This window comes from Erpetoichthys calabaricus, chromosome 8 (assembly GCF_900747795.2).
Source record: "Erpetoichthys calabaricus chromosome 8, fErpCal1.3, whole genome shotgun sequence".
Lineage (NCBI taxonomy): Eukaryota > Metazoa > Chordata > Cladistia > Polypteriformes > Polypteridae > Erpetoichthys > Erpetoichthys calabaricus.
In genome coordinates, this window is record NC_041401.2 from 121736787 (window position 1) to 121754264 (window position 17478).

At 36.1% G+C, this 17478-nt stretch overlaps 1 protein-coding gene across 12 annotated transcripts in view; it reads right to left on the bottom strand.

The window, feature by feature from the left end:
* LOC114656015 (calmodulin-binding transcription activator 1-like) overlaps nt 1–17478 on the bottom strand; it is a 559017-nt gene that overhangs the window by 385866 nt on the left and 155673 nt on the right. The window contains exon 1 of one of the 12 annotated variants that reach the window (XM_051930416.1): nt 9028–9051. The exons of the other annotated variants lie outside the window; for them this stretch is intronic. The gene's annotated coding sequence lies outside the window, so the exon portion shown is untranslated. Of the gene's footprint in view, nt 1–9027; nt 9052–17478 lie in introns of those variants that run through there. 12 annotated transcript variants of the gene reach the window in all.

Consider the following 17478-nt stretch of genomic DNA (forward strand, 5'->3'; position numbering starts at 1 on the left):
GCCACTTGCATGCACCGAACTTCTCATTCAACCGAAAAAGACAAACTCAGGTTTGTGATACGTGCACATTGTACATTCAAACAACAAGCTACCATATGCTTGCCTGAGACAGGTTCCAGCTTGTCCACACTCAATATGTGCCATGGCTGAACTTGACTACAACTGATCTGTTGACCATAAATAGCATGGACAATCTAAACATGCAGAATTTAAGGAGAAGAAAACAACACACGGATTAACGCTATATTGTTATAACTGGTATTGGATTAAACTTGTCCTGTGTCTCCTTGGGAATGTACATAAACATTTTCTAGGGTGTTGATACCGAAGAATGTCAGTTAGTTTGAACTCCAATTCAATTATTTTTGTCATCTCTTCTGACATTTTTTGGCTGCCAAAATGGTGCTGCCATTTTGTGGCTTCGTTGTCACAATGTGGTTGCCCATTGTTAAATGGACATGGTTTTGGAGGTCATGGCCCATGACTCACTAATGCAAAAGTATAAGGGTTGGTACAATGCACTTCCTGAGAGTTAGTGAGTATATTCCTTTGTTTGGCTTGGGCTCTGACCGTTGAGAATGGATTTTGGTTTGTGATTGTGTTTAGGTGAAAGATGGAACTTTAGTTTATAACTTTGGCTTGGTTTTATGGTTCCTGGTTGCAAAGCAACATTTAATGAACCATGCTTTAAAATTTGTATTGCGGGCTTATCGGTGTCAATATGTTTGGGTTCAAAGAGTTAACACTAGAATTACCAGAGCCTACGAAAAAAACTCGTAGATCCATCTCACCTTAAATCGCTTCTCACCTCTCCGTCAGCGTCCTTTGTCCTGTAAATGTGTGGATAAGCAGCAAACAGCCTGCTATCACATCCCCCCCACTCCGCACAGTTTTCTCAGCTCAAGTCTGTTTACCTGCATGTCAGTTGCTTAGAGTTGCATAGAGTGAAGTCAAGCAAAATGACACCTTTTATAAATAATATATCGTTATTTGGAACACCTGCATTTCATGTGTGTTCCGGGTCTACAACAATCTATGTAAACACATTGTTAAAACAGGAACATTTTTCATGTTTTAGAAATAATTGACAAAATGTAGACATGAAGTTTAGAATGTGTGAAGCCTGAATTCCAAATATCAAAGAAACACTTTCACAAAAGGTACAAATATAACAGAACAAGTGCGCTTTTATTCAAAAATGTAACTGCAGAAAAAGAACCCGCCTTAGGGTGCGACATTGACACGCATTTACTACGACTGCTTTGGTGGCGCAACGGTATCAACTGTTGACTGGTAATCAAAATTTCACAGGTTCGATCCCCGATGAATCCGTTTTGAGAAGTGAGCTGCTTTTAGTCTTACTATTTAAGAATAAAAACATACATTTGATTTCAGTCTGTAACAGCCGGTGTAAATGTATGATACTTGTAAAGGTTAGCTTTGTGTTTTTATTTATTTATTTTTTTTTTTAATTGTTTCATTCTCTCAGTCACGTTCACAATCCTACCCTACAACCCCACCCCACCCTCTCTTTTGACACTGCTGTTTTCACATAAAGACGCGCTATAGCTCTGCAGTGTACTTGTGACTTGACGCTGTAGGAAGTAAGTAAATAAACCAAGGTAAATAAGTAAATAACATTCGATCTGGCTCTTATATACAAAGTACAGCGACAGCAGCTTCCACCTGCAGCTATAGACTCTTCAGTTCACAAGCGACTCTCCACGCTAGTGTTTACATCTGGACGGTGTATGTGCTCTAAAATGAAGTCTGACTGCATTCTCGTACCAATGCTTGCGAACTGAAGTGTCTGCGAGCACTTTTCGTGGCATTACACGTGTATTTTTTGAGCATGCCCATGTTGCTCAAACACAGGAAGCTCTGCAGTGTACTTGTGACTTGACACTGTAGGAAGTAAGTAACTAAATCCAAATAAATAACATTCGATCTGGCTCTTATATACCAAGTACAGCGATGGCAGCTTCCGCGGTTTTATTCTCTCACTCACGTTCATGCTTCCACAACACCTCCCTGCCCCCATTGAATAAAAGTGCACTTGTTTTGTTATACTTGTATCTTAACATTTATATGTTACTTACATAAATGCCAGATTGAATGTTATTTATTTGGATTTAGTTACTTACTTCCTACAGCGTCAAGTCCCAAGTACACTGCAAAGCTTCCTGCGTTTGAGCGACACGGGCATGCTCAAATTATACATGTGTAATGCCACGAAAAGTGCACGCAGACACTTAAGTTCGCAAGCATTGGTACGAGAATGCAGTCAGACTTCTTTTTAGGGCACATACACCATCCAGATGTAAACACTAGCGTGGAGAGTCGCCTGCAAACTAAAGAGTGTCTAGCTGCAGATGGAAGCTGCCGTCACTGTACTTTGTATATAAGAGCCAGATCGAATGTTATTTACTTATTTACCTTGGTTTGTTTACTTACTTCCTACAGAGTCAAGTCACAAGTACACTGCAGAGCTATAGCGCATCTTTATGTGAAAACAGCAGTGTCAGATGGGGCGGGGGGTGTGGGGGGGTTGGGTAGGGTAGGGTAGGATCGTGAACGTGACTGAGAGAATGAAACTGAATTTAATATTAAAAAAAAAAAAAAAGCTAACCTTTACAAGTATCATACATTTACACCGGCTGTTACAGACTGAAATCAAATGTATGTTTTTATTCTAAAATAGTAAGAATAAAAGCAGCTCACTTCTCAAAACGGACTCATCTTGGATCGAACCCATGAAGTTTTGATTACCAGTCAGCAGTTGATACCGTTACTACGACTGCTTCAGTGGTGCAAGTGCGTGTCAATGTCGCACCCTAAGGTGGATTCTTTATTTGCAGTTATATTTTTGAATAAAAGCGCACTTGTTCTGTTATATTTCTGTTACATTATAAACTTCATGTCTACATTTTGTCAATTATTACTAAAACATCAAAAACGTTTCTGTTTTAACGATGTGTTTACATAGATCGTTGTAGACACGGAACAAACATGAAATGCATGTGTTCCAAATAATGATATAGTATTTATAAAAGGTGCGATTTAGCTTGACTTCTCACTCTATACAACTCCAAGCAACTGACACGCAGGTAAACAGACTTGAGCTACGAAAACTGTGCGGCGGTGGGGGATGTGATAGTAGGCTGCTTGCTGTTTGCTGCTTATCCACACATTTACAGGACAAAAGACGCTGACGGAGAGGTGAGAAGCGATTTAAGGTGGGACGGATCTACGAGTTTTTTCGTAGGCTCTCGTAATTCAAGTGTTAAAAGAAGATAGGAAAATGTTACATTTCCCCATTAACCAGAGATTTCACTTTTAAAAATTTCTGTGTCTTACACATTTATCTCAAAAATCATAATTGGAGAGGGTTTGTCAATCACTTTTTTATACCATGGAAAAATTCCTTCCATGCAATGTTTAAAAAATTCCTAACTATGTGCTTAATTCTGAAAAATACACATTAAATTTCTACATACTATAACTATTTCTTAAGCAATATGGGGTAAATGTTTAAGTCCCAACAATTTAAATGATTTCTGCCTTTCCAATCCAGTAGCAGCTCTATCAGTGTTCTCCATATCATTCAGCATTTTATTACAACTTCCTGTTTCTTATGGGACCTTTCCAAACTATACACAGATGAAGAACAAGTATAACACCAATTTCAATGAATTTGTCATTTCCTTTTCTGTACATCAAGTTCCTTTCTCCATTCACCTACACTCTTTGACCATTCTTTTACTACTAAATACTGTAAAACACCCACTGGATGCACATATGTCTTTACTTCAGTTCTTCTGTGGCAATTCATAACTGCTGCTATTATATACTCATAAGCCCTAGAGTTAGTGCAAAAATTAATTTTCTAGTACATGTTATATAGCAGCTTCTCTTAAAGTTTCTAATGTCTCTAAGTATTGAAACAAACCAGTACTGCAAAGTATGTAATAAACTTTAAATTAAACCTTTACTCCTGGGACGTCTCTATGCTCAAAATGTGTTTTCCGTTTTTTGTCACTTTCAGATTTTGCTGCACCTGCTCAAAATTTGCCATACTAAAAATAAATTTACCAGTTTTAGGGTTTCTGTATAAGCTCTATAAAAACACGGTCAAGCTCACTAGATCAAATAACTACATCTTTTACATTCTATTCTAATTATATCAGAATTTCACATTTAAACAGGTTTATCCTCTCATTGATGTGTTACTATACTATACAATCACTGATTTCCAATCAACATTTTGAAGAGGTTTTCCTGTTAACACTTGGGATACTTAAAGTTCACTATTGTTGTACTTGCATATCTTCATATAAACCTGCTTTTAAAATAGTGTTATGAATTTGTACATTGACACTATTTTTTGTGTTTTGCGGTCCATTACACATTCCTATTAAACTGTTATCCTGAATATTCCTATTTAAGTCCACATATCTTGGCATGAAACCCAAAGTGGTCTGCTTATTTAAGGTTTTTTGTTGACATGCAGGTTAGGTGGATTGGCGATTCTAAATTGGCCCTAGTGTGTGCTTGGTATGTGGGTGTGTTTGTGTGTGCCCTGCCCGAGATTGGTTCCTCGCCTTGTGCCCTGTGTTGGCTGGGATTGGCTCCAGCAGACCCCCGTGACCCTGTGTTCGGATTCAGCAGGTTGGATAATGGATGGATGGATGGATGTTACTATAGTTTCATGGTCTACCTGATTTTTTTTATTTGCATTTATTTTCATTGAAAGCTCTGTTTAAACCTTTAACACAATTATTATTATTATCATCATTATTATTATTATTATTGGTCCAATACAGAATCCACCTTAGTGGGATACATCACTTTGACAGGTAGAGCATGACAAAAGGGCAGAGGATGAGACTTGCGGTAATAATAATAATAATAATAATACATTTTATTTATATAGCGCCTTTCCCATGCTCAAGGCACTTACAGATTATAATAAAGAACGGCAGAATATACAGTATATAGCATTGTACAAACCAGATAAATAAATAAAGAAGATTAAGACAGTAAATTCTGAAAAAAACACAACATAATTGATGGTCTAGCACACACATACAGGTTACATTAGCATCTTGACAGAGATGTAAACTGAGAGAAAGGTAATAAAGTCAAATAGAGCTAAAAGCCTTCCTGAACAGATGAGTTTTGAGTTGTTTTTTAAAGGAATTCATGGAGTCAGCTGACCTGATTAATTTTGGTAGGTCATTCCAGAGTCTGGGCGCTATACAGCTGAAGGCCCTGTCACCCATGGAGTGTAGATTAGTGAGGGGCACAACAAGATTACCAGAATCAGAGGACCTTAGTGGGCAGGCAGGCACATAGTGATGGAGGAGGTCACTGATGTAGTTTGGTGCGAGGTTATTTAAAGCTTTGTAGGTTATTAGTAGGATTTTATATTCGATTCTGTAGGACACAGGGAGCCAGTGAAGACGGAGCAGGATGGGTGTGATGTGCTCGCTGCTGCTGGTTCGAGTAAGGACTCTTGCAGCTGAGTTTTGAATAAGCTGGAGCTGTGATATAAGATTAGAAGGGGCACCTGCCAGTAGGGAATTACAATAATCGATGCGGGATGTGATACAGTACCCATGCAAGTGCAATAAGCTACATGGCACAGATCTGTTTGTTTTGATCTGACAGTGTGGCTCTTTGACACCTGCTTTGAACACCTCAGATGTAGCAGTCACCAGTTCTCTGTTCTTGTTTGATGTAGGTTTGCTTGCAAACCCCCTATATATCTTCTTCTATTGATGCTTCAGTTTTATTTAGGTGTTTATAGAGCTTTGTCTTTAAAAATATAGCACTGGGCTGGGGGGCAACACTATAATATAGTTCTGAATGCTTTTGGGTGATGTTTCCTTCATGTCCCAGCTGTAGCAGAGCAAGGAAAGTTACAAGCAATTCAGTAACAAGTGCCTGAAAAACCTTTACATATTTTTTTTACATCTTGCCTGAAGAAGGGGCCTGAGTTGCCTCGAAAGCTTGCATATTGTAATCTTTTTAGTTAGCCAATAAAAGGTGTCATTTTGCTTGGCTTTTCTCTACATTCATAATGGCTAACACGGTACAACACCCTAGTACTACAGATATTTTTTTTAGAAATTTTTGTTGTTTTTAAAGATTGCTGGTTGCATTGATTTTTTTTTTATTGTGATTCATTTTATTCATTGTCTTATAATGTGATTGCAGCAGCTCTCCATTTTAGTGTCTACAGGTTCAATGTTAGTTGTAACAATTAACTGTTTTCTCTGCTGGAGATGCTTTCCCACCCTGAAGTATAGGTACTTATGGTAACCTATTTTAATATTTACAGTTATTTGTTTTTTTCACTAGTCACAATTAGTTATTCTGGTCAGTAAAATCTACATTTCTGTGTATTTTTTCCTGTGTATATAATTCTGAGTGGGAAAACAAATCAATTTTTTAGTTGTCATTAAGGGTTTTCATGCTCACTCACAAAATATAAACAAGATGCACAGATGGAATTTTAAATTTACAAATTCACAAGTCTTCACATACTGTAAGTATGAATTTGGAGTAACACTTGCCCTAAACGAAGCTTGGGGATTTAGCCTGATTCGTTGTCAGGCATGGATGGTTGATACTGCCTCTCCTCAAAAGCAGTGCTTCTTTTCAAGTAATTTTAATGTTAAAATTTACCTGTTTAATGCTGTACAAAGAACCCCCACAACACAGGACATATGTCCCTGAGAATTCTACCTGAGAAAGACAGAAAAAAAACCTAAGCCAAAGCAGATGACACACTACACAGCCTGAGGCAAGATACGACGGATGGGCTACAGAAGGCTAACAGACATGCATCTTCCCTGCTTTCTGCAGTTCCTGAATAGGATCCAACAATGAAATGGATCAGACTGGAAATGTATTTTCTGCTAAAGTCTGAAAGTGTTTAACATATACAGAAAAATTTGTAACATTAGTTTGAGCAATCAACTTGTTATTACTAAATGATTTTCAACGCTTTTTGTTTTATTCCTTTTTTCTTTATTATCATTACTATTTTTCTTTTCTCAGTCTTACTTTTTTGCTCCTTTAAATTACTTTACTTCCTCTTTGCTATTTTTCTCTCTCTCAATTCTTAGTGATTTTTTACTATTAATTTCTGTGGTGCTGTTATATTCACTAATACTATTAATACATTGCTGTTATCAGTATTAAAAATAATACTGGCATTAGCACTATTTTATTACTCTGTATTAGTATTAGCATTAGTATAAATACCATTGTATAGTAATGAATTAGGAATACTTTGTTACTGAATTTAAGTATGATTTCAGAATATTTCTACTTTACTTGAGTATAACATTTTCTGTCGACATTCACTTTTACTTCACTACTTTTTCAAACACAAAATACTATGTTTATTCTAATATAGTTGGCAATACACAATTACAATTACTACAATACTCAAATAGGAAACAAAAGGGTTTACCAAATATGCACAATGTTTCACTCAGTCAATTATCTAAACTATAATTCTAATGCACGCTCCATAACTCATTGATTTTCTAAAATTAGAAAAAAATACCATTTTCTTTGCAAAGAACTATACAGAGCTTCTTTGGAGTTTAACAAGATGTCATTATAATTATTATTCTAACATAAGTGTGCTAAGTGTATAATGTATTAAGACTGAAGTCCAAATATCAAATAAACACTTTCACAAAAGGTACAAGTATAAGAAAACAAGTGCGCTTTTTTCCAAGAATATAACTGAAGAAAAAGTCTTCACACATTATACACTTCATGTCAAAATTTTGTCATTAGTACTATAACATGAATAAAGTTTCTGTTTTAGCTATGTGCTCAACATTTCTTGCCTCGCATTTCCAGTCATCCTACATTTACCCAGATTGTTGTAGACACAGAACACACATAAAATGCATGTGTTCCAAATAACGATACATTATTTACACTATACAACTCCAGGTACTTCAGACCTGGGAGAACTTTTTGTCCAACATGAGCTGCGGCGGTGGGGGGTGGGATAGCAGGCTGGTTGCGCTGATCAACACATTTGCAAAACAAAAAAACGCTAATGGAGAGGTGCGAAGGTATTTAAGGTGGTCCAGGATTAAGACATTTTTCGTAGGCTTCAGGGATTCTCGTGTTAAATTATGAATTTAAAGAACAGGAAAAAGCACTAAAGAATCAGAGCTCTGCAACACATTTTTAAAATATTAAACAAAATTATTATTTAAATACCTCATTTTGGTTCTATTAACAAATTCCAAAAACATGAATTAAAAATATGTAAATAAATATATGGTTGTACTACTCAAATATAATGCTTAAGAGATATACTATAAATAATTTAAAGAAAATAAAACATAGCAGATGTGTGTCAAAGGGTCACCTATTCTGGGCCTGTTTAATGATGCTGACTGTGTTTAAATGTAATTACACAATTACACCATTTAAAAAATAAAAAAAACAAGAGTCATCATAATAGGTATGTTTTGCCTATGCTGCTGGAATCCACGGGTCAAACACCCTTATTTGCCTAATGCTCTGAAACAGACCCTCTGTAAAGCAATTTCACCACCTGCAGGCTGACATTTGTCCCTTTTATTAGGGACTTTGTACTGTCAAAGAGAAGAAAACAAGTCAAACCTTAATGAATGCTGCCTCCAAAGCTGCAGTGTTGTGATTAGAGTAACTTGTGCAAGGGAATCAAACAAAACACAGAGGGCACAGTGAAAAGGAACAGATGTTAATGACAAAAAAGCAAAGAAGACAAAAAGTACCAAATATTACAAAAGAAATTTATTGGTCTAAAAAGGAAATTAAGTACAAAAGAATAATGTTTAAACAAAAAAATGACATCACATGCACTATAAATGCCAGATTTGCTTCATTTTCTTCTGTATTTAAACTTTATTTTGACAGAAACAAAAATAAAAACACACAAAATTATAAAATGTACATGAACCAAGCAAATAAAAAAATGTAATGAAATAAAAATGAAATGGTTACCAAGGTTATGCAGGAGGTCAGGGTTCAGGGATCAAGTTCACAAATTTTAACAAGAAATCCAATATGGCAGCTGGACGCATGTTTTCTGGAAGAAATAAAGGAGTTGGAGTGAGTATCAAGGAGAAAAGCAAGTGTAAAGGAAAGTGCCCTTCGCAGCCCACATCGCATTCCAGATGGAATGCCATAATTTCACTAAAGCTATTTACTTAGTATAAAATTTACCTTCTCTTTTTAAACATACTTATATATTTAATTTTAAAAAGTTCATATTTTCAAGGGGCCTAGACATAGGAACCTTCTGTTTTATGCATTTTTCCAAATGTATAGCTTTGCTAGTAAGGGTTTCAGGGACAATTAATAGCTAATCCTTAAAACCCAAGTGCTATGAAAAATCAAGACACTATGGCCTAACACCACAAAGTTCCAAAATTAAGAAATTATATGGCATATAGACAGCAAGATTTAAATAGAAAAATAACCTAAAGGTGCATGCACTATAGCAAAGCAAAATCATCACAAGACACTCAAGCCACACGTTAGACAAAATATGTTAAAAGAAAAAAAAAATTGGAGTCCAAAATACAAAATTAAGACTGAACTTTCAAAGTTTCAGACTGCTCTAAACAGCAAATGAGTGTTGTCACTAACAACAGCTACATTCATTAAAAGCACGAGTGCACTGGCAAATTTGAGGGAATTACATCAAATGAATCTACCAGCAACCATGCTGAATGCATTTTTAGGAGTCTGATCCCTAATGTCTTTTTTTATTTGATTTTATTAACTTCTGTTTCCAGCAGCCTACTGAAAAACTGAGAACTGTAAGTAATGTTGAACCTTGATAACCCAAATCTTATTTTTCATATTTTAGTACCAAAATGAAGGAAATCCTCTATAATATTGAACTATTTTGTTTTCAACGGCAATTATGTTAATAAAAAAGACATACTGTGCAAACTATTGGACCACTGCGCTCAAATATTTTTAACAGCATCTAAAATTTAGCCACATCGTTCACAAGAGTACATGAAAGCAAACTGAGCAGCACCCAGTCATTGCTGATTAAAACTATGAGCAATGAAGATTTTCAAAAATGATCAACACCTAAATTATGAGATGGATCCCTTCCCACAATTATTTTTCCAAAGTTGCACTGCCTTTACTTTATTCCAAAAGGAGGACAGAAATTGAAATTGATCAGAAACAAATGGCAATTTATGGAACTGCAACTAATTTCTGGTCAAGTAAAATTATGGAGGCTTGCTTGAGCATAAAGGGACAAAATTAGTGAGCACTGTTGCTATCAAAAACCGGACCAGACTTTGGTCATAGACTGCACTTAGTGCTTGGTTGAGTATCCTCTAAAACTAATGACAAGCCTAAACACTTCGCCTACATGGTATCTATGCTACTGCAGTACTGCCATATCTTACATATGTAACAGTTCACTGCAAATACTGTACAAGCCATGTAGTGAACTTGTAAAGTATTTATACACTGATGTTCTTGTTTGATTTGATGGTGCTCTAGGAATATTCTATCACATTATATTAATGACATTAAGGCAGCGGCATGCAACAATATGTAGCTTGTCAAATATTAATGGAATACTCTGCCAAAAAATATTTTCTAAAATGTTACCTCAATGTTATCTCATGTATTCATGCAGAATGGAGCTAACACATTTTTTGGTAGAGTATTTCTTTAATATTGTTATATTTAATGATTTTAACAAGGGCTGGGCAAGTTAACGTGTTACTATTGCATTAACGCATTAATTAATTAAAGCCGAAAATTATTTTATCGTGCATTAACGCAGTTTTTGTTGTTATTATTATTTTGAAGGCCTCAGTCTTGATAGAGATCAGTGATCTTCTTGTTACAGCACTTTTCAATACACTTTTGCTAGAAGGAAAATTAGCTTTGTTGATTTGACCTTGATTCCCTGCACGTGCATGAGTAGCGAAGAGCAAACAGCTTCTAAAATGGCATGTGGAGAGATACCAAAGTGAATACTCAAAGCAAAATAATCCATGGATGACTTTTTTCGTATTATCACAGAATCTGACTCTTGATTTGTCAGACTCTGATTTTGATGTAAGTGATCTGGAGATGTAGATCGAATACGAAAGTGAGATACCGGCATCAGCTGATTGTGGTGCTGAACATGTTCATGTAGCTGATGTACCTATGGCAACGTTTGCTTGTGAGGACAGACACTTATGATGACAGGTGGCACAAACCATATTGCATCTCACTGAAAGCCACCCCTGCGCACCTGTCTCACAAAGACAGCCAGCCCACCATGCATTTCTGCTGGCTGTCAAGCTGCTGCAAACTTCAAACAGGCGCAGACAGCAGGCACAACAGGCTGCAACAGACTTGTTATGCCGATTTATGTGTGAAACCATTGCTTTGTGCGCTTTTCAGAAAACTGAGTTTTTTGGAAAACAAGGGGGCTTTGCTCGCCAACCCCCGTGTTTGGTTTTCCGGATACACACTTTTAATAGTCGACATTAATATGACAATCGAATCATTTTAGGAAATACGGGTTATATGGTACAATCATTGAATTATCGATCATCACAATTTTTCCATCTTTCTTTCCGTGATAAGTGTGTCGTTCGTGACGATTATCTGTTCGGCGATAATCTGGAAAGCCAGTCTTAGTCATATCTGTTGTTTGAAGGAAAGCTTTTGGAAATCTTTTTAAACACTTTCTTTCGACTCCCAATATACTGAATCTTTTAAATAAGGTCTGTGAGACATATGTTTAATGACTTTGTACCATAACTAGCAAAATACCCGCGCTTCGCAGCGGCGTAGTACTGCTTTAAAATTTTAAATAATAAACTGAGGGAAAATATATCAATAATTATTTGTTAAGGATCTCTTTGTATACCATGTTGTCAGTTCGCCCCTCCGGTTATAATATGACCAAGCTGTGCGCTGAGCTTACTCTTGAGCATGCAACATATAGTTGCCCATGTGAAAAGCAAATCAAGAACGGCAAGACCGCATCAGCTGCGGAGCTCAGCTCGGAGCGAAATGAAGTGAATGAAATGAGGTGAATGGGAGGGGAGATAATCACGTGACTCCCCCACCCCCCTTAACTCTCCATCCCTCCACAAACACACAAAGACAGTCTCTCGGATCCCAACTCTCCTTTCGCACACCGCGTCTACTAAATACTAAGAAACACTAAGTAGAAACACTAAAGGAAAAAATACTATTCAGTAAGTAGCGCGTCTACCAAACAGTAAATCAGTAAAGGAGAAAGGACTAAACACTAAGGGAAAAGAACGGCAAGACCGCGCCAGCTGCGGAGCTCAGCTCGGAGCGAAATGAAGTGAATGAAATGAGGTGAATGGGAAGGGAGATGATCACGTGACTCCAACACCCGCCTTAACTCTCCATCCCTCCACAAACACAGTCTCTCAGATCCCAACTCTCCCTTATATATATATATAGATTCAGGATACGTTTCTCTGTTTGGAATTTCATCACAGACAAAATGATCTACATCATCAGCAGTTAATAATTTTTTTTGCAAAGTAGTCAATAAATGTATGTGCGGTAAACCCAGTTTTTGAAATTCGATCGTGTAAATGTATGGTTGGATTTGACCGAACACCATTTCGAGTTTTTTCAATAAAATTAAGACTTTCTGATAAAACAATCTACTTACGAAAGTCGGAATATCCTGAGCCGATGGTATTGTTTTCAAGAATATCATGATTTCTGGCCATTGTGGACTGCACATCATTGTAATAAATAAATCTGTCCGACCGATAGTCCTGGATATTGCCATTGCGTCATGATATAATTGTTGCAATGCTCTTGGACTACCTTGATATGATGATGGTAATATTACTGCTTTACCTATTTTGAATTTGTCTGAACTATTGATATTTGAATTTTGAACATGATCAATGAGACCTTGTATATGTTCCATTCTAAGTTTTGCTTGATTTGATTTAACAAAGAAGAGGCAATTAGCTTTGACTTTTAGATATGCATTAATAATGTAATGTTGTGATACATGTTGAGATGACAGAAGTGGGTTAAATACATTGGAACGTATCGCTAATTTTGCCCCGAAATATTGTGTTGGTGTTATTTGTTTTTCTGAATTAGTGTGTTTCATGTTGTATGACCATCCTGTTTCTCCATCTGGGAAAAGCAAAGGAAAGAGTAATGGATCAGAATGTGGTGAATTATTAGACAGAAATGTCGATTCATGTTTTGCTTTTGGATAAACACGAATATCTACTCTGTTTTTGATATTTCCATGTTTCGAAACTAATGTCGCTGAAAATTTGTCACATATTGGTTTCTTATATATGCGTGCGTGGTCTTTCTGATTCATATAGAAATCCAAGAAAACTTTTGTCCGTGTTTTGCAGATAAATTTCGTGTAAAGTGCAATACTTTTGGACATATGGATTTGTATCCATTATTGACTGTATAATTTCTAATGCATCTGATCGTTTAACTCTTTCGATTCTATGTTGCATCGCTTCTCCATGACCATACATATACACCTGACTGAATTGTGGTTTCTTCAAAATTAAACTTGTCGTTGCTTTAATTGTTGGTGGACCACAGGTTCTCATAGCATATGGTCCATTTTTGTGTAAATCTACGTTTTGAGCATTGAATGATGCGAATGTGAAGAGATTATTGTAGACTCGGATATTCTGCCTGTAGTGTTGGTGGATTTGACTTTCCTCAAACATCCAATCTTTTAATTCTCTTGGATACGCCTCTTCATTGTGTATAAACACTACTTTCCCTGATGGCAACACGTATTTGACAATCTACAAGTCTCTGACTTAAACTTCAAAGCCTTACAATATTTACATACTTCTGACATATCACCTATGTCCATATACCGGTATTCGATCTCTATTCGCCTATCCATTATTTCTCCAAGTAATAATTTCTCTGTTTGCGCTAATGCGATCTTTACTTTTTTTCTAGATACGTTTGTTTTTTTCTGCTTTCATATTCTGTTTCTTGCTCTGCATGTGTATCGCACCTACTTTTTTTTTAATTTTTTTTTTTTTTTTGAGTCTTTTGAATTCCACTGTTTTCATTATCTGTAACCTACTCAGCATGTGTTTGCCCGCCTTGTTTTTTTAACCTCTTTATGACGTTTTACTTCGTTTTCTACTCTTTGTCTTTTATTTCTGACCTTGCATTGTCCTACTTTTTTCCAACGACACATGGTCCGTGGTGATTATTTTCCCTTTTTCAAGTAATAATTTCCGTTTGTTTTTGCGCCACTGCGATCTTTACTATCTTTTTTTATACTTTTGAATTTTTCTACTTTCATGTTCTTTATCTTTCTCTGCATGTGTATCACATCAACGTTTTAGATAGAGAGAGAGAGAGAGACAGACAGACAGACAGACAGACAGACAGACAGACAGACAGACAGACAGACAGACAGACAGACAGACAGACAGAGATAGATCCCAAGGGGAAATTCACAAAATGTTTAGAACGTCTTTATGAAGTTCTACTTTGTCTATGTTTGTTTATCGGGGTCATTTGATTACATTAATATTTAAGTTGAGATTTACAATAAATATTTTAACTGCTACTATGTAAATGGAATACTGCTGTTAAAAAGCACCTGATTTGTTTAAAGTGTTTGCAAACCAAATACACACAATACACTACTTTTTAGTTCATTGCTGAATTTTGCACGTAACAATGTGATTTTTGTGATCATCTGTGATTAATCGCGATTAAAAATTTTAAATCAGTGCCCAGCACTAATTTTAACAGGACAGTACTAAAGAACTATCAGGCTGTGTTTACGTTATCTTCTAGGTCTTACATACCGTCATTAAGATTGTATTCTGTGTTTTGATTTTACATACTGAACAAATGTCGCTTTGTATTCTTAATTTAACTCTAATTTAACATTCCCATATTGTATTTCATAATTTGAATATCAGCAGTTCACTGTATTACAAAAATAGTGACATATACTTTTAATAAGCATCCTATATAGTTTAGTTTATTAAAAAAATACTATTGTTTTGAACAGTAAAATTTTTTTTAAGTGGTTCCCTAGAAAACTGATAAATGTAGGTTATACTATACTATACTATACTGTGTTTGTACAGATTATAGTTGGCAATACAAAATGTATATTTCATTGTAGTGTTATTAATTGAAATTAAAAATCTCAATTATAATATCAAGGACACCATGATATAAAAGAAAAGATACATAAGAGAAATGTCCTCTCTTAATGTTACTCCTGCAAACAAGTAAATAAAATCAGACATGACAGACACACCAGGATAGTGTTTGCAGATTTGACCAGAAATAACAGACCTTACTGAGATATGTTTGTCACTCAGAGCCTCTTTGAGTATCAATAACATTTTGGTGAAGCCCATGGCAAATTAGCTTTTCTAATAAGTCATGTTTAACCCTTTATATTACCATCATGTTAATATTAAGTAACACTTCAGTGGATGCTTAAGTGAACCACATTCACTCTCTGGATTGCTATTCTGCATCAGGCAGCAAAAAAGAAAAAAAAAAAAGCAGTAGCACTCCATTAGAGCTGGTGGGATCTTCAAGGAAAACAATACTACTTTGGGATATGCAAACTCTTATCAAGATGAAGAGTCTTCAAAAGCACGGCATAATTGGCTCCATACACAAACTCTTCTTTTCATAGTATTTTCTTTTAGTATTTACAGTATCACAGCTACTACCAATAATTTTACAAACAATGAATTCAGATTAGACTTGAAAATTCATTCATCAAGATCGTGCTTACAAAAATACTAGTTTGGGAACAGTCACACAACTCAGACTTAGCAGCTGTAGTAAATCACAAGGAACAGTCAGGACAGGACTTTTCAATACTTTTGAATGCTGATATAAAAATAACAATACTTAATTACTTTCACTGCATTATTACATTATTCACTAAATAATGAAATGAAAGGCTGTCTGAAGAAACAAAGTGAAATAAGTAATGTTCAGAAAAGCTCAAGGAAAACACCTTTAGCAAGTGCTTTCCAGGCACGGAGGCTATGAGCATAGCCAATTTCGTGCAACTGATCCAGTAAGATGGGTACTTAACATATATTACCCCCCTTGCAACTTTGTGCACATGTCAAAGGGGGGACTACAATTCCCATAAACCAGTGTTCTTCTCCTGAGGATTCCATTAGTGCTCACAAAGTTTTAAGAAAGAACTGACAAAAGTAGCATGTCAAAGGTAGCAACTGCTCTGATTTTTTTTTCCTCAACCACTTTGGGATAAAAATTTCATTGTCTCGCTGGATTGCTGTATTTACCTTGGAGAAGTGTATCTCAAACTTTAGGGCCTTGGGACCCAGTTTTACCTTTTAAGTTCATGTACAACCCATAGACAGCATCTGACGAAAGTGAAGGTTTTCTTTCTTTAAGAATCAAGTGCAGGGGGAGTGGGATCCTCTTAGTGAAATGGGCGCAGTTAGAAACACAAAGAAAATTATTGTGCATGTGTGATAATAAATCTGAGATAAACCTATTATATTATGTTTTTTAATCAGTTCACAACCTTGTGGTTTTGGGGGGAAAAAAAAAAAAAAAAAAAACAATGTTGTCCACTGCATATCGCTATCAAGCTTGCAATACCAATCAATGATTAGTGTTAAGCGATTTTTTAAAGTTTAAAAACAAATAAGACAAATGAATTGATGGAGCCAAGCTACAACTGTACAGAATAAAGAATGACTGTTTCAATAGCGGATGTAAATGCTCTTTTACAGTTTGTGACAAGTCTTTGTAACTGTAATGCACATAAAATCCCAGTCAAAATTAATCATTTTTGGTCAATCAAGTGAAACACACTTATTAATCAATTTTATTTTTTCTAACAATAACTGGATAACAGATTATGTGTGCAGGACACAACCTGATAACATACAGTATGGAACGGCAGCAGAGTCCTGTGGTCAACAAATAACAAATGAGAGTAACACACATCTCTCATTTCCCCCATTAAAAGTTAAAGCAAAGAGAGAGATAGATAGATATATACAGAGAGAGATAGAGGAGTTGGAATAACATTTTACAATGTTGTTTGGCTCAAACAAGAGATAAAAATCTGATGCTCAAGTTTCAAAAATAATGCATTAGAAGGGAACCCCAGGTTACGAACATCCGACCTACGACTTACAAACGAGGATGCAACTGCGACGCATGCACCTCAGTAACTGCTTCTCCGTCATCTTCGGCCTAGGGATGCTGCAAGCGGTGGCTGGAGTGGGGTGATTTCGATGCTCGCGCAGTATAGTGTCCCTCAGGTGGTTCCCGCCGGCAAGCAGTGACCCCTGGTCCATACAGTGTGGTCCAGATCTAATTATGCAGATCCAGATCATCTGGATGACTTTAATTTATACGGGGATGATTCCAGTTCGGCGCAAAGAC